Below are 18,366 nucleotides of genomic sequence, written 5' to 3'. Positions count from 1 at the left end.
TTATATACTATCATCATTATAAAATTTGTCACCTACATAAAGCACGTACACAAATACTAGTAAAAAGAAATAACAAGAAAAACAAATACAGATGAAGAAGAGAGGCGATAACCCAGTCAGCTAGATAAGCCTGAGATCTCTGTACCCAATTGAAAGGATGAGAGATCCATCATATGGATGGTCGAACCCTACAGGTAGGTTGGGCAAAATTTCAAAACTTTCTCTCTCCCATGTGGGAATCACATTCCTTATTTTAGAAAACTGCATTTTCAATGATCAATCTTGAACCTAAACCAGACCAGATTTGAAACCAAAAGGGAGTGGAGGGATATACCTAATATGAAGTAGTAATAACCTCCAATGAAGGTGTTCACGCCCAAGGAAAGATCCAAATACTGCTTCCACCGAAGATGACGTGGTGCAGGATGAAGCAGAATTAGTAGGATGGTTCTTCAACAATAATTGAATTCTTTAGCAAGAATCTGATGGAGGGCTAGTGAACATGACTTCAGATTACCTTTTCTGCCAAAAGGTAATATCAAGAACTTTTCTTGATCGCTCCCACAAGTGGAGATCGAACTGGTATGGCGGCAAGAGCAGGAGAGAAGGAAACAGTATAGTCAAACTATGTTGTCTCTCTCTGGAAATCAGCAGTCACTCAGATGATTTCTGTTGTGTACTGAGGGTTCAACTTGATCTCATATTTATAGCCTTAAAGAGAGGTTCTCCTAATCCCATTAGAAATTTCCTAATCCAAATCTTGTATTTGGATCTAAAATCTCTTTAAGAGATAAGGATAATTCCTTATCTTATCTATAAATAAAGATCAGTCCTCCTAATCTAATTAGGAGTTTCCTGATCCAAATCTTTATTTGGATCTGGACTCTTTGAGTGGATAAGGATAATCTCTTATTCTATCTGCTAATCTAAATCCCAGAACCGCTCCCTTTTAATTAATCTCATTAAACTAGTTCGAATTGGGCTTTAGGCCCATTAAGTCTGTCTGCTCACTTAGCCTCCTAATTGCTACCCAGTTGGTTATCCTTGTATGGCATGGGACCCAAACATTGATCTACAGATCAGCCACATGGGTTCAGCCCAGCCTTTGTTACAAGGCCTAGCCGAATTCAGTGTAGGAAACAGTGAACCCCTAAGTCCATCACCATGGGCTCTTGATGGGCCCAACATTTACACTAAATGGTCATTGGGTCAATCCACTTTATAATCCAAAGACTGTGGGCAGATGCAAGATTAACCCATCAGGTATTACCCTCAATGGTTTTACACTTAACCTCTTAGCCCATAATGATTAAATATTGCCCGGCAAGAGAGGACCTCTCCCTCGGCTATAAGGAACAGTGCTGCACTCTCTACTCACATGGATCCCGGGAATCAAAACATTTTGCCAACATTTCGAAACCATAATATATATATATATATATATATATATATATATATATATATATATATATATTATATATTTTGCAAAAAACCTCTTAGCCCATAATGATTAAATACTGCCCGGCAAGAGAGGACCTCTCCCTCGGCTATAAGGAACAGTGCTGCACTCTCTACTCACATGGATCCCGGGAATTAAAACATTTTGCAAACATTTCGAAACCATAATATATATATATATATATATATATATATATATATATATATAAAATATATTTTGCAAAAACATTTCAATGGTTGAAATCAACTGCTAGTAGTTTTGGTTTCTATCAGAGAGAGTGCATCCCCAATCATTCACTTTGTCCGACAAAGGGGCTGATCTTGTCACTATGATCACCCACTCAGATGAATTCTTAGACTATCCCAACATACCCAAGTTTTGACCCCCTCTAAGGATCTCATTTATTGGCATATCAAAGACAACCTAATCTGACACCTAGTGCAATATCATAATCGAGTCTATGGGTCAGGTGTAACATTCCAGTTTTGCCTATCTATCTCCAAGGTCCAAGGCAATACTGGAATTCTGGTCCGGTTCAGGGCTTTAAGAAAACCCACACTGCATGTACCTTAGGTCTCACCCTAGCAGCTGAGACAAGCCACCCCAACCAACTTGGCGCCACATCAGTGTTAGCCTTGGCAAGATAAATCTCACCAAATCTATCCAATGGCTGTGAATATTTTAAAATAACACGAGTCTCATATGTATTCGGTTTAAGGGTATTACACAGAAACACACCATGATAACATGAATCAAATATGTATTTTATTCATTTACATTAAATGTCATAATATACATCATTCCGATTGGAGTTAAGGGCATACACTGTCTAAAATCAATGGCATCTCCGGTGATTTCCTGTCATCTTTTATTGGACAACAACAAAATCAATCCATATTTGATTTCAAAATAATCGGTACTTTATATAAAAGGTGTTTGTTTCACTTCGACTTCTTTATTCCTAGTTTAATTGAATGTTATTCTCTTGTTTAATTTGCTTTTGCCTTTGCTTTCAGATTTACAATAGTTTTTTGGATCTGCAACATTTCCTGTAATGATGCCTTCTAAATATATAGTGTTAGCCTGAGATAAGAAAAACGAGTGGTGTTAAATTTGCTAGAGAATGTGAGAAACATTCATAAAGCGATAATGGATTGGGTTTCTCGAGTAATTTCTTACAATTGATGCTCGCTCTGTTTTATGGGCATATTTCTCCACCCAAAATTGGATCATTGAGAGGAAGGAAACAATGCTCGTACATACAAATCTTTCAACTCATGTGATGTTGACATGGCACAATCCAAGAGGTTTTGCAGGAAAATGTATAGGAGATTCGGACTCATTCCTCTCTTAGATTTTTCAAGCATTCTAGCCCTCTTGTTCTCTCGCTCTCCATCGTTCTTCAGCCTTGCTTGGCTGACTACCCCACCTCCTCTCTGCCTCACTAACTTGAGTGTCGGAATGCCCTCTTTTTAGGAAACTTTCTTGAGGCCTTTGACTTCCTCTCTGCACAAATCGCCAGGTGTCCATAAATTCATCCTGTTCACTTCATCCAAAACAGTTCATCTGGCATCACTAATTCGGTTCATCTACTTCAGTAGGACATTTATCTGCTACTCGTCCACCTCTACGCAGACAACATCAAAGTCTAATCAGGACCTCTGCAACTTGACGAAGAAAATCAAACATACCTGCGTGAAGGCCCGCTTAATGGAATGAATAATAGTTTCGTGAAATTCTTTGGTGTTAAGCTGTTTTGGGTTTACGTATTATTGTATTTAACTTATTGATAACAATGAAAATGACGATGATGCATTATTCTACAGGTCATTTGAAAAAAGGAAAGAAAAAAAAAAAGGCAATTCAATTCCAATTCTTTACTGAAAAAAAAAAAACCATTCTCCCACAATGACCCAAAGTATTTGGAAAAATAAAGGTAAAAGATTTGATATAGCCAGAGAAATCCTCTAGTAGTTTGCCCACAAATTCATACTGTAGTGCATCATGGCACTATAACAGAGCAAATTTTGCACTCTTCTAATATCAGCAATCGATCAAAATTTCAAATTTTGTACTTCAAAAATAAAAGATTTGAGGAAGCACTTTTGTTTCTTATAGGATGATTTACTTTTTATTGGCTAAGGCCATGTTTGGGAGTGCTTAGGTAAAAAATAAGTGCTCATCTAACTTTTTCAAGAATTTATTTTTTAAAATAATCACTTATTTTTTATTGGACGTTTGTTAGCCTTTTTCTCTAATAAGCACTTAAATAAGCATTTGTGACTATTTTTTCTTTCATTTTTTTTCAAATTTTCAAAACATATCCTTTGAAAGCATTTTTATTAAATTACTTTTATAAAATTCAAATAGGGATAATTTTGGAAGAAAAAACTGAATAAGTGCTTAGCTTATTGCATAAACACTTAAAAAAGTTAAAAATTTGGACATAAAAAATAAGCCCTTATTTTTAAAATAAACATAAAATTTTAGGCTTATTTTCCAAATACCAATAAAGGTTTAATGGCCCAAATAAAAACTTATTGTTAAGCACTCACAAATATGGCCTAAATCTTATCCTGTTAATGGAAGAACGACGTACGAATATGTGCACCTCTTATGGCTGCCGCTTTAACAGCAATGCCAAAGATTCCAACGGTTTGTAATCCGAAGCTCCATTTTTCTGCAATAACAAATATAATTGCACTAGTACTACAAATGGAAAGAGTGAAAATTTGCTCTATTTTTTTTTTTCTTTAGATTTTACTTTAATTTGCTTCAGGCTTTACCTCATCTACAATGCAAATGAACGAAATAAAGTAAAATCTAAAACAAAACTAATCTAAAATTTGCTCTGAATTCATTTGCATTCTCATACTTGTTTTACACCAGTGCCAATGAAATTATACTGCAAACAAACAAAGTAAAAGAGCAAGTGATGAACATGTCTACTACTGATCGATGATGATTCCACTACTGCAAATCGGACAGATCTTCCAACTCCACGGTTTTAATTGTGAGACCTCCACAAACAGAAAGGATGCTTCATGCTTCCAAACTGTATCCCGTTCTCTCTCCCTTACCATGAGCAACGACAAAACGCAAAGAAACTCAAGATATATAGAAGTACGTGTTAGACAATTTTGTATGCCCTTAGTTTCAATCAGAATGATGTACTTTATGAGTTTATTGTAAATGAATAAAAGTGCATATTTGATTCATGTTCCCTTGGTATGTTTCTGTGTAATACCCTTAAACTGGACACTTAATGAGACTCGTGTTAGTTTAGAATGTTCACAGCCAGTGGGTCAGTTTGGGGAGACCTATCCTGACAAGGCTAACACTGTGGTGCCACCAAGTCGGTTGGGGTGGCCTGTCTCAGCTGCTAGTGTGAGACCCTAGGCACATACAGTGTAGGATTAATTGAACCTTTAAACTGGACCAGATTTTCAGTATTGCCCTAGACATTGGAGATTGATGGAAAAAACTAAAAAATTACACCCGACCCCTAGACTCGATTATGATACTGCACTAGGTGTTGGATTGGACTGTCTATGATATACCATTCAGTGAGATCCTTAGCGGGGGTCAAAACCTGGGTATGTTGGGACAGTCTGAGAATTCATCTGAGTGGGTGATCATAGTGACAGGATCAGCCCCTTTGTCGGATAAAGGTAATGATCGGGGATGCATTCTCACTGATGGAAACCAAGACTGCCGGCAACCGATTTCAATCGTTGAAATTTGTTTTGCAAAATATATTTTATATGATATATAAAAGTATATATATTATGGTTTCAAAATGTTTGCAAATAGGTTTTAATTCCTAGGATCCATATATGAGAGAGTGCAACACTGTTCCTTGCAGCCGAGGGAAAGGTCCTCTCTTGTCAGGCAGTGTATGATCATTATGGGCTGAGAGGTTAAGTGTAAGACCATTGAGGATAATATCTGATGGGCTAATCTTGCATCTGCCCACAGTCCCTGGGTGTTACAAGTTGGTTTGGCCCAGGGACCACTTAGGATAAGTGTTGGGCCCATAGAGCCCATAAGATGGGTTTCAGGGGGTGCACTGTCCATAACAGTGTATTCGGCCAGGCTTTGTAACAAAGGCTGGGCTGAACCCATGTGATTGATGTGTAGATCAATGTTTGGGTCCCACACCATACAAGGATGCCCAACTGGGCAGCAGTTTGGAACGCTAAGTGAGTACATAACCTTAAATAGGCCTTAAGCCCATTTCGAGCTGGGCTGATTTGATCAGTCAATTAAAAAGGGGGGCAAATTCTGAGATGAATCAGCTGATAGGGTTGAGCCTAGACCCTATCCACTTAGAGAGTCCAAGATTTAAATGAGATTTAGATCTAGAAGCTTCCTAATTGGATTAGGAGATGGTTGATCTGATCTGTAGATAAGACAAGGGTTATTCCTTATCATTTAAAGGGACTTCTAATCCAAATATGATTTGGATCAACAACTCCTAATGAGATTAGGAGCTGATCCCTTTAAGATTATGAAAGGAGAAAGATGCGGCAACTATTATTGATTGATTTTCAATTCTCTTTAGAGCTGAAATTACAAGAAGAGAGAATTTTGCACCCTGCGAATACTCTCTTGCCGCCTCCTTCCTATAGCCTCCACCTCTAGTAGTTCTATCTCCTACTCTCTACAGGAGTAATCAAGATTTGATCTTGATACCAATCTTTTTGGGAAAAGATTGATTGGAGCTATATTCACAAGACATCCTATTGATTCTTGCGAAGGGTCAAGTTCTTTTGGAAGAACATTGCTGATTCTGCTCCATCCTGCACTGCACCATTTTCAGTGGGGGCAGATTTTGGATCCTTCATTGGGCGTGAACACCTCCATTGGGAGATACTACTTCTCCGTATCAGGTACACCCTCCCTCCTATTCCTTTTGGTTCAGATCTGGTTTGGTTCATGGTTCAAGATTGATCATTGAAAAATATGTTTTTCTAAAATAGGGAATTCGAATTCCTGCATTAATGGGAGAAATTTTTGAAATTCGCCCAGTCCATTCTGCAAGATTTGGGCGTCCATGTGATGGATATCCTATCCTTTCAGTGGTATCAGAGCCAGGTTCAAATCTTGAACCAATTTGCTTCAGATCTAAACTTGCGCAAATGGGTAGAAGGCATTCTACCCGATTTGCGCAAATATGGGTTTTGGGAAATTTGTTCCCAAAATTAATGGGTGAATAATCTGAAATTAATTTTATATAAATCTGATTATTATTTAGAACTATTCTTTATGATTTTCTTGATTTATGAGTTGTTCGTACAAGAGGAGATTGAAATCTGGATTTGCGTAGGGAACCTGCGTTTTTGTAGTTTTTGGATAGCTTTATTACATTTGGTCTGTAAAATATTTTTTTTTTAATTTTTAGATTGAATGTATAGGTATTCAATCTGATATAATTATTAATAGAAATAGGATTTTTATTTATTTTATTCCTGGATCGAAGATGGCAGTGCAGAAAAGGACATTTTGTAGAGAAGGAGATTTCGCAGATGGGAGAACTACAATCTGCGATTTGCAGTTTATGAGACTGCAAACTATGATCTAACCTCTGTTTTGTAGGATGGATTATGCGAACAACCCTGTTTGACTGATTCTTGATTTTTTTTTATTAGTATTTAATTTCAGACTATTTTCTTGAATTAAAGATTTAATTAAAGATCAAACCCTAGACCCATTCGAACCAAGATTGGTTCAAACTGTTTGGACCAAATCTAGGGTTTAATCAAGGCTGAAAGTCAGCCCTAATTTTCCCACTAATGGGCTTGATGATTGATATTTAATTAAATGGTTAATTCGGTCCAACCTGTAAAGGCCCAGTTTTAAATAGTTAAAACTACTAAAAGCCCACTTAACACATAAAGCTATATGGACTGAACCATTCAACCCATATACCTAGATAATATTAATGGCTAATATTATAGATTTAAAATGGGCTTCAAATGAGCCTTATAGATGATTAACTGATTGGATCAATTTATCCCTACATGAGATGTATGGATGTGCGATGTGCTACGTACATGGGCCATAAGTTCTTGGCCCATGCCCAATAGATAGTGGCTCTTGCGCACACCATGGCTGAATGCACATCATTGCCATGGTGTCCCTTTTGGTCATTGGATGACCTCCCTCAGTGGTGGGCTCCACACCTCATGAAGAGATTACGTGCGGAACCCTAGCCGATTTAGGCCCACCGAAATCTAACTTTATAAAAGTCAGTGGGAGCCTCTTTGGTTTGACTTAGATCAAACTAGGGCATAATTAACTATTCCCTCCAGCTAATATGAGTGCATGTGATAGGGAGATTCATATGATGAACTCTCTAAAGGCCCTCCATCATTAGCATGAGGATGGGTCCTTCAGTAATGAGGAAACGCACTAGAAAATGTGCTATCCATTTGTTGTTGGGCTTGTCTGAGTGTTTCATAAGATGATAGGGGCGTCATAGACCGATGTGGGAGGAGCTTCACCAAAAAATGGGAACCTTCTCACGGTACCTTGGCATTCACGAATGGGTAAGCACTCATTGGATAGAAAGGTTTACCTGAAAATGGCTCTGAACATTGTCTAACAAATGCCAAAGGGAAAACTCATATGATGAGTGGATATGATCCTTCACAGAAAGGTGGTGGGGTCATGCAGCTGAAACAATTAGCTCCATGCACCCTATGTGATTTCCCACATCTTCGGAAACAACATGTAGTCTCCGTCACTAAGAAAGGAGGGAAATCTCAAGATGAATAAATGGAAATAAAATGTAGATTAAAATCCATATCTATGTAATGAACATGAATCAAATTAGGTTGTGGACTGATGTTTGCTCTTTTATCAGAAAATGGCAAACAGATCATTTGCAAAGCTTCTTAATGACAACAAGCTTAAGAGCCCAAACTATGCCGATTGGTACAAGAACCTTATGCTGGTCCTAGCTTCTGAAAAGATAGACAAAGTGACAAAGAATCCTGCCCCGGAGCATCTAGGCGATAGGACTTCTGAGGCTCGAAGGAGAGACTGTCAGGAATGGGAGGAGAAAAACTCCCTTACCCGGTGTTACATCATTGCCTCCTTGGACAACCCAATACAGAGGCACTTCGATCAGATCAAACTTGCCAAGGACATATTGGACAGTCTCAGGATGATGTATGAAGAGTAGAATCGTTCTACTCGACAAAAGGTCTTGAAATAGTTCATGACTGTGCAAATGACCAAGGGCCAACAAGTTCACGATCATTGTCTTCGGATGATGGGATACATCAACGAACCGGAAGCTCTTGGACATGGGCTGGACCTTGCAACCCATATAGATGCTATCATTAATTCTTTGCCTCCTTTCTTTAATCCGTTCATTATGAACTATAACATGAACAAGCTAAATGTCAGTTTGCAAGAGCTTAGCATTATGTTGCAAAGAGCTGAAGAACTGATTAGAAAGGATGAGCCTGTAGCTATACTTGTTGAAGCTAGTAAGACAGGAATTGTCACTTCTATAAGAAGAAAGCCACTAAGGGTAAGAAGAAGAAGAAAGACAAAGCATCAGATGCCTGTCACTTCTATAAGAAGACCGACCACTAGAAAAGGAATTGTCTTGCCTACCTAGAATCCAAGAAAGGTAATTTCAAAACTTGTGTTATAGAAACCAATCTGTTGGTAGCTTCTGCATCCTGGTGTATTGACTCCGAGGCTTCAACTCATTGCAGGGGTTCAAGGTAAGCAGAAGGCTGAGTGAAGGAGAAGTCACACTCTACTTAGGGACTATTGCAACTGTTGCAGCTACGGCCATAGGAACCGTGGAGTTACTTTTTAGAGAATGAACAATTATACTGAAAGATTGTCTTTATGTACAAAATTTAAGGAGAATTTTGATTTCTATCTCAAAACTGTGTGCAGATGGTTATTCTGTCTTCTTTAGTAATACGATTACTATTAAAAGAAATAACAGTTTCATCGCATATGAGGAACTGGAGAACGGTCTCTATATTCTACATCCTTCTCTAGAAACTAACATAACCGAAACTACGTCGGCTGAAATCCCCAAGAAGAGAGCCCGTGATACAGTTAATCCTACGTGTCTGTGGCATTACCGACTTGGTCACATCGGTGTTGACCGAATCACAAGGATGGTAAAGGATGGCCCTTTGGATTTTCTAACTGTAGAAGATCTTCCCACCTGTGAGCCTTGCCTACAAGGCAAGATGACGAAACGGCCATTTAATGGTAAGACTGAAAGATGTACAGGCACACTTGACCTAATACATACCGATGTATGTGGTCCCCTGAGTGTTAGGACACGAAATCAATACGTGTATTTCATCACCTTCATAGATGATTTTTCACGATATTGTTACGTGTACCTAATGAGACACAAGTCTGAATCCTTTGAAAAGTTCAAAGAATTTAGACAAGAGGTCAAGAAACAGTTAGGGAGAGAAATTAAAGCCCTTCGATCAGATCGAGGTGGCAAGTATCTCTCTGACGAATTCAGGGACTACTTAAAGGACAATGGGATAGTATCACAATTAGCTCCTCCTGCTACACCACAACTTAACGATGTTTCAGAGAGGAGGAATAGGACCTTATTGGATATGGTCCGATCGCTTCTCATACACTTAGAGTTACCGACATCCTTTTGGGGTTATGCATTAAAGACTATGATTTATGTGTTGACTCAGGTTCCAACCAAATCGGTTCTGAATACTCCATATGAACTTTGGACCGGAAAGAAACCAAGTGTCAGACACTTGAAGATTTGAGGTTGTCCAGCACACGTTAAAACAACGAGTGCAGACAAGTTGGAATCCAAGACCAGCCGTTGCCTATTTGTAGGCTACCCAAAAGGCTCTGTAGGTTACCTATTCTATGACCCAAGTGAGCAGAAAGTGTTCTGTAGTCGAAATGCACAATTCTTGGAAACCGATTACATCCTGGACACCCATCGTTAGGAAATTGTTCTTGATGAGGAGAGCTTAGGAGCAGTGGGAGATGTCCCACAAGTTCTAGGTAGTGACCAACCTAGAAGATCCACTAGGGTATCCAAGCTACCAGTCCGTTATGGTTATGACCAAGATAGTTACTTGGTGGAAACCTTGACTAGTGAGGAGGATCTCGTGACTTACGTGGAAGCTATGTTGAACTTAGATTCCCAAAAGTGTGTGGAGGCCATGAGAGCAGAGATGGACTCAATGGAGACTAATGAAGTTTGGACTCTAGTAGATCCACCCCCCGAGGTAAAAGCAATCGGTTGCAAATGGATTTACAAGAGGAAGAAGGGCCCCGATGGTAGGATTGAGACCTTCAAACCTCGTCTGGTGGCGAAAGGGTACACTCAAAAAGAGGGCATCAATTATGAGGAAACCTTTTTGCCTGTGGCCATGCTTAAATCCATTAGAATCCTGCTACCTGTAGCAGCATACCATGATTATGAGATTTGGCAGATGGATGTCAAAACTGCATTCCTGAATGGAGATCTTACTGAAGATATCTATATGCAGCAGCCACAAGGCATTGCTGCAGGTCCGGAAAACATGGTATGTAAACTTAATAGATCCATTTATGGACTTAAGCAAACTTCTAGAATTTGGGACATCCATTTTGACTCTGCTGTCAAATCGTTTGACTTCGAGCAGAATCCGGATGAACCCTGTGTCTACAGGAAGTACAGTGGAGATAAGGTTACCTTCTTGGTTCTATATATAGATGACATGCTACTCATTGGGAATGATGTAGGAATGTTAAATACGGTGAAAGTATGGCTTTCACAATAATTCTCCATGAACGATCTTGGAGAAGCCTCCTATATACTGGGTCTTCGACTCTATAGAGATAGATCGAAGCGGATAATAGGATTATCCCAATCTGCTTACATTGACAATATAGTCAAAAGATATAGCATGGAGAACTCCAAGAAAGGAAATGTTCCTTTTAGGCACGAAGTCACTCTCTCCAAGAAGATGTCTCCCAAGACTTCTGAGGAAATTGATAGCATGAAAGATGTTCCCTATGCCTCTGCCATAGGAAGCATCATGTATGCCATGTTGTGCACTTGTCCTGACATTGCTCAGGTAGTGAGTGTAGTAAGCAGATTTCAGGCCAACCTAGGGCAGGAGCACTAGATTGCTGTGAAAAGCATACTTAAGTACCTTCAAAGGACAAAAGAGTTTTTTCTAGTATTCGATGGTAGCTCACTACAGATCCAAGGGTATACAGATCCCGATTTCCAATCGGATCTAAATGATAGAAAGTCTACATCTGAATATGTTTTCACGATAGTATCGTGTGCTGTTTGCTAGAAAAGCAGCAAACAGGGATCCACTACAGACTCCACCACTGAGGCCGAGTACATTGCCGCAAGTGAGGCTGCCAAAGAAGCCGTGTAGATGAAAAAGTTCGTTCACGAGTTGGGAGTAGTTCCGTCCAGCACATCACCCATCCCATTGTTGTGTGACAACAATGGAGCCATTGCTCAGGCTAAGGAGCCACGAGCCCACTCGAAGTCGAACACATCGAGAGGAAGTACCATGTACTGCAGGAGATTGTTGGTAGAGGGGATGTCCTGATTCAGAAGGTAGCATGGAAAGCATGGGACTCTGGCTTGTACCTGATTGGACCTAAGTGCAAGTGGGAGCTGTTGGACAGTTTTGTATGCCCTTAGCTTCAATCAGAATGATGTACTTTATGAGTTTATTGTAAATGAATAAAAGTGCATATTTGATTCATGTTCCCTTGGTATGTTTCTGTGTAATACCCTTAAACTAGACACTTAATGAGACTCGTGTTAGTTTAGAATGTTCACAGCCAGTGGGTTGGTCTGGGGAGACCTATCCTGACAAGGCTGACACTATGGTGCCACCAAGTCAGTTAGGGTGGATTGTCTCAGTTGCCAGAGTGAGACCCTAGGCACATACAATGTAGGATAAATTGAATCTTTGAACTGGACCAGATTTTTAGTATTGCCCTAGACTTTGGAGATTGATGGGCAAAACTGGAAAGTTACACCCAACCCCTAGACTCGATTATGATACTGCACTAGGTGCCAGATTGGGTCGTCTTTGATATACCATTCAGTGAGATCCTTAGCGGGGGTCAAAACCTAAGTATGTTGGGACAGTCTGAGAATTCATCTAAGTGGGTGATCCTAGTGACAGGATCAACCCCTTTATCGGACAAATGTAATGATCGGGGATGCACTCTCTCTGATGGAAACCAAGACTGCCAACAGCCGATTTCAATTGTTGAGATTTTGTTTTGCAAAATATATTTATATATATTTGCTATGGTTTCGAAATGATTTACAAGAGGTTTTAATTCCCGAGATCCATGTAAGCAGAGAGTGCAACACTGTTCCTTGCAGCCGAGGGAGATGTCCTCTCTTGTCGGGCAATGTATGATCATTATGGGCTGAGAGGTTAAGTGTAAGACCATTGAGGATAATACCTGATGGGCTAATCTTGCATCTTCCCACAGTCCTTGGGTGATATAAGATAGCTTGACCCAAGGACCATTTAGGGTAAGTGTTGGGCCCATAGAGCCCATAAGATGGGTTTTAGGGGGTGCACTATTCATAATAGTGTATTTGGCCAGGCCTTGTAACAAAGGCTGGGTTGAACCCATGTGGTTGATGTGTAGATCAATGTTTGGGTCTCATGCCATACAAGGAAGCCCAACTGGGCAGCTGTTTGGAATGCTAAGTGAGTACATAACTTTAAATGGGCCTTAAGCCCATTTCGAAGTAGGATGATTTGATCAGTTAATTAAAAAAGGGGGCAAATTCTGAGATGGATCAACTGATAGGAATGGGCCTAGACCCTATCCACTTAGAGAGTCCAAGATCTAAATGAGATTTAGATCTGAAAACCTCCTAATTGGATTAGGGGATGGTTGATCTGATCTGCTGATAAGACAAGGGTTATCCCTTATCATTTAAAGGGACTTCTAATCCAAATATGATTTGGATCAGCAACTCCTAATGGGATTAAGAGTTGATTCCTTTAAGATTATAAAAGGAGAAAGGGGCGACAACTATTATTGATTGATGTTCAATTCTCTTCAGAGCTGAAATTACAAGAAGAGATAATTTTGCACCCTATGAATACTCTCTTGCCGCCTCCCTGCAGGCGCCACCTCCAGTAGTTCGATCTCCTACTCTCTACAGGACTAATCAAGATTTGATCTTGATACCAATTTTTTTGGAAAAAGATTGATTGGAGCTGTATTCACAAGCCATTTTGTTGATTCTTGCGAATGGTCAAATTCTTTTGGAAGAACATTGCTGATTCTGCTCCATCCTGCATTGTGCCATCTTCAGTGGGAGCAGATTTTGGATCATTCCTTGGGCGTGAATACCTCCATTGGCAGATAATGTTTCTTCGTATTAAGTACACCCTCCCTCTTACTTCTTTTGGTTCAGATCTGGTTTGGTTCATGGTTCAAGATTGATCATTAAAAAATATGTTTTTCTAAAATAGGGAATTCGATTCCCTGTATTGATGGGAGAAATTTTTGAAATTCGCCTAGTCCATTCCGCAAGATTTGGGCGTCAATGTGATGAATATCCTATCCCTTCATTACGTTCATCTATTAGTATCAGCCATGAATTGAAGGATTGAAAGAGTGCAAGTAAATGTAGCTTGAGCGTGGGACAAGACTGAAGAAAAGAGCAATTAAGCAAGACTTAAAATGGCGATGAGAACTCATCCATTAGGTGGAGATATGATTGAAGGACAGACTCCATGTAGCTTGACAGGACAAAATTCAAAAGACTACAAAAGAGCTCAAGATCGGGCCCACGACCATTGGACACTAGCTTCCACACTAATGATACCATATCCGACACTAATAAAGCCGTACCAGCCAGGCCATGTACAACGTAGCAAAGACATAGGAAAACAAAACATTACTCAAAACTGCATCTAATAATGAACAAAAGCGCCTAAAATTGATTTCCGATGGCTTGTTCCAGCAACCTTCTCGGGCCGTTCATCAAGCCTGGGCTCAACCTGCACATAAGAACACAGAATTCTGATTGATTGAGTGCCCCATCTCCATCCAAATCTCCTTCTCGTAACATACACAAGAGCTCGTCGTCTCCCAAGTCTTGAAGTCCCAAAAGAGAGGAATTTATCTTCAGGCTCTCGAATGTGATGAGACCCTTTTCCTGATCCATTAGCAAGTTGAACCCATTGCAGAGTTCAGCAATAAACTGGTCAGCGCCCAGTCTTTCTACCATTGATGGAAAGAAATCTTCAAACACAACATCGTTCTCTCCGGCCATTGTTACTACTTGTGGTAAGCAAAGGTAGATGGATCTCAAGATCACAGTAGAGTAAGCGAGTTGGAGAATGAGAGAGAAGGGTGTTTGAGAGAGAAGAGTAGAAGAGAGAAAACCAAGTGTTTGTTGAAGGGAATTTGGCTTTGATGCTTATGGTTGGCGTTACACACTCGGAGGCTTTATAATGTTGTTAAAGTTTCCAACTCCTGAAACTTTGTGGCCCTTTCATCAAGAAGTTCTCCTTCCTGGAAGCTGCACGGGATTTCAAATTCTAAATTATATAATCTACTAGGTGTTTTATAGTCTCGTAAAAATAACTCCCCACAGGAAAGAATTACAAACTAGTTGTTCAGAATGCAGCAGCATGATTTCATGCTCTCAACTGTCTATTTTCACTTTTTTTTTTTTTTTATTTGGACCGTCCAAGAAGCTTCAGGCGAATTCTTACAAAATGGTACTGATCCATTTTGTAACAAAAAAAAAAAGGAAAAGGATTAGACACTGGATATATATTTGAAAATGATAGGATCATGCTGAATTTTAGTACAAGTTATCTTCTGGGAGGGACCCATGTATGCATCCATCCCTTGGCCTAAGAACTCCGACTCAACTCAATACTGACAGATTCAATAGATAAAAGGCTTAACCTTAAATTAAATAAACTTGTTTCAGTCAAAGTGTTTACGACGCTTTTGATCATTAAATAATTGGACGCACAACACTTGCATTATTGAGGCCTCACATGAATGTTTACAATTAGAGATGGTAGGGTCCTGACATGAACAATACAGTATCATAAATCAACGTACGTACATACCACCTGTGTGATTGTGGGTCACCATGGGCAAAGGATCCAATATCTAAAGATTTGGGGTTGGGATTTTCGTAAGTTGTCAGGGTTGAATTTTGCAGTATAGAGCAGAATTTGGAAGTTGATGGCTTTTAACTTGGATACTCAAGGTTGAAGGGTCCGTCTCATTTTTCATAAATGAAGAACACTTATTACTTCTTAAATGTAATGTTAATCATATGTCCTTGGCACAAGGCCCCACATTGTTTTGGTTTGAAGAAAAAAAAAAAGAAAAGAAGAAAAGGAAAAGGAAAAGTGAGAAAACTTTTACAAACCTATAACCTTTTCTTTCCCTTTCAAATGAATGTTCAGCATATCCTAAGAACTGCAGCTTTTCCGTAAATTTAATCATGTGAAGAGAGAGAAAGAGAATTGTCAACCGTGGTTTTGACGTCTTGTGGCACCGAGCACCATGGGCCAGAAACTTGGCTTTTTCCTGTCAGGACATTTATTTTGAATGTTTGTAGATATACCAAACACAGACACCATGGTTCATCCCATCAACGCCTCTGTCGTGACCTGGTCCATGTACCGTTTTTCGTCTCAGGCAAGATTTGGGGTTTGGACCTACTAAGTAGGTTCCGTTGAAATTGGGGAGAGTTCGATCTGGCCATAACTAGAAGAGGCCCACTCAGTCGAGCTTCTTCCAATTCATCACTTCCAATGGAACCTCTGTTGGAAGCACATACATCATTGAGAAAAAACGGTGAGTACCGTACCCACTTAGGGTGTTCGACGGTAGCTAGCTGCAGCAGTGGTGGCAAGTTCGTGGAAGGATACCACCCATTTGAGCCATTTATATGTGACAACAAATGTGATTACTTACCTTTTGCTGGACACTTATTGTGTAGGTAACCGACAAATGAAATTTCCAAGGGGTTTCCACTTTCACATGTAATATATAATCAATCAGGTAGGTACCTTAGCTAGCTACTACACTTTCGAACATCATCTATTAACTCTCAATCTCAAACCGGTGTACATGGTCCCCTTCCAATTTTGTGTTTAGATGCAATGGTGGTGGACTTGGAGTTGCTATCTATTTGGAAGTTAAGCTTATCCCATTTAAATTTTGAAAAATAAATTTATTTTGTTTTGATATTAAATTATTAATGGTTTTGATTCATATGGTAAATTGGAGGTACAGCATTAATAAGTATATCTAAAGCAGGGTTCTAGATTAAATGTACTTGATCCAATTGGGCTCAGATTGATCTCTTCCCTCTTTCAAATGTGGATATGAATTTAATCGTCACTTAAGCTTTCTATATCCAATTCATTTGCACATCCAAGTTATATCCTAAATGAAATGTATATGTAGCAAGATACAAACCTGTCTCAAAATTTCAGTAATGTGGATTCAATGGACCATTTTATTTTAGAAATTCAAAAGTCTTGCGCATAATGGGCCACCGTTTTGTTTTCTAGGAAGTGGAAAACTGGAAATGAGAGAACTACCCCTCAGAACAACTGAAAATACCTGGTGAGACGTCAACTCTGCATCCAACAAAAAATGAGGATAAAAAAATAAAAAAAAAACCGTCAAAAAAAGAAACAAGAAACAAAACACAAACAGACATCAATCAATCACGTTGTATCTAACTATCCATATAGTAAGCGGTTGCGCAGCTAGCAGCAGTGATAACAGCAATTTGGAAGCGTCGAAGGCACGCTTGTAGGAGGGTCTCTTAAAGTAATATCTTTCTGGAAGCTGTCTGTAGTTTGTTTCACATGAATGGCCATCTAGGTCCACTAAAATTTGGCCCCTTAAGCAGAGGCCCAGCCCGACCCAGGACAAGCTCGAGAGAGGGAGGCTGAGCCCAACCCAACCTAAGCTCCAATATAACTCTAGGATATCAGATCTAATCAGGCTGGTCCAGTTTTAGTATTCTGATGTGAAGAGAAACCACAAACTAATAACAACGATCTAACTTATTAAAGTATATTTAAATGGTGAGTATAAAGCCTGTATAAATGTATGTATACGACAAGAGTGAACTTCGTTTTGTGCCCACCGGTTTCCTTGAGCAAATGCCCCATCCATCGTCTATATGGAATATTATTATGTGGGAATCTATTTGCCTTTGGCCTTTCACCAGGTTTTGGGGTGATGGGATTCGCAGAATGGTCGACCCCGTCCCCACATTTGCTTAGATTGGGCATTGGGGAACATTTTCTCTCAGGGTAAAGTGTTAAAGCCTCCCTATGAAGTTTGGTAGTTGCAATCACCTTCTTTAAATTTTTCATACAGTTGCAAGTAGATTATCTATGTTAGAATCCTCTAATAAGAGGCAAAAATATCAAAAATGCCCATACATTTTTATCAAAATGCTAATTTTTCATAGCTTTTTTTTTTTATATCAATCACTATCCCAAGCCTCTCTAATCTCTTTTCCGAAATTGATTTATTTTTCAAATTTTCTCTTCATATCAAAGATAAAACTATAACTTTGGCTCAATTTGAAAAGAGTACAACTACAAATATGTACAGTACAAATACATAAAAAATAATACAAAATATAAGATTTTGCATTCTACATATTTGCATTTGTACTCCTTCCAAACTAAGCCTTAAACTCTTTTTTTTTTCTTGTTGTTCATAAAGTTTGTATTGCTTTTTTATTTTCAAAGAAATCTGCCCCAGTAGTAACTTCATTGGTATTTTGGACACTTTTATGCCTCTTAGTAAAGGATTTCAACAAAGAGGGTCTACTTGCTATATGAGAAAGTTTAGAAAAGATGATTACAATTATCAAA

At 39.1% G+C, this 18,366-nt stretch overlaps 1 pseudogene; it reads right to left on the bottom strand.

Moving 5' to 3' along the window:
• Window positions 1-14,420: 14,420 nt before the first annotated feature.
• On the bottom strand, window positions 14,421-14,762 carry LOC148875638 (calcium-binding protein KRP1 pseudogene; annotated as a pseudogene).
• Between the last annotated feature and the right edge of the window lie 3,604 nt (window positions 14,763-18,366).

Source organism: Nelumbo lutea, chromosome 1 (assembly GCF_056320005.1).
Source record: "Nelumbo lutea isolate HS-2025 chromosome 1, American lotus-T2T, whole genome shotgun sequence".
NCBI lineage: Eukaryota > Viridiplantae > Streptophyta > Magnoliopsida > Proteales > Nelumbonaceae > Nelumbo > Nelumbo lutea.
Note: the sequence above shows the minus strand (reverse complement) of the source record. Positions and strands in the feature narration are given on the sequence as shown.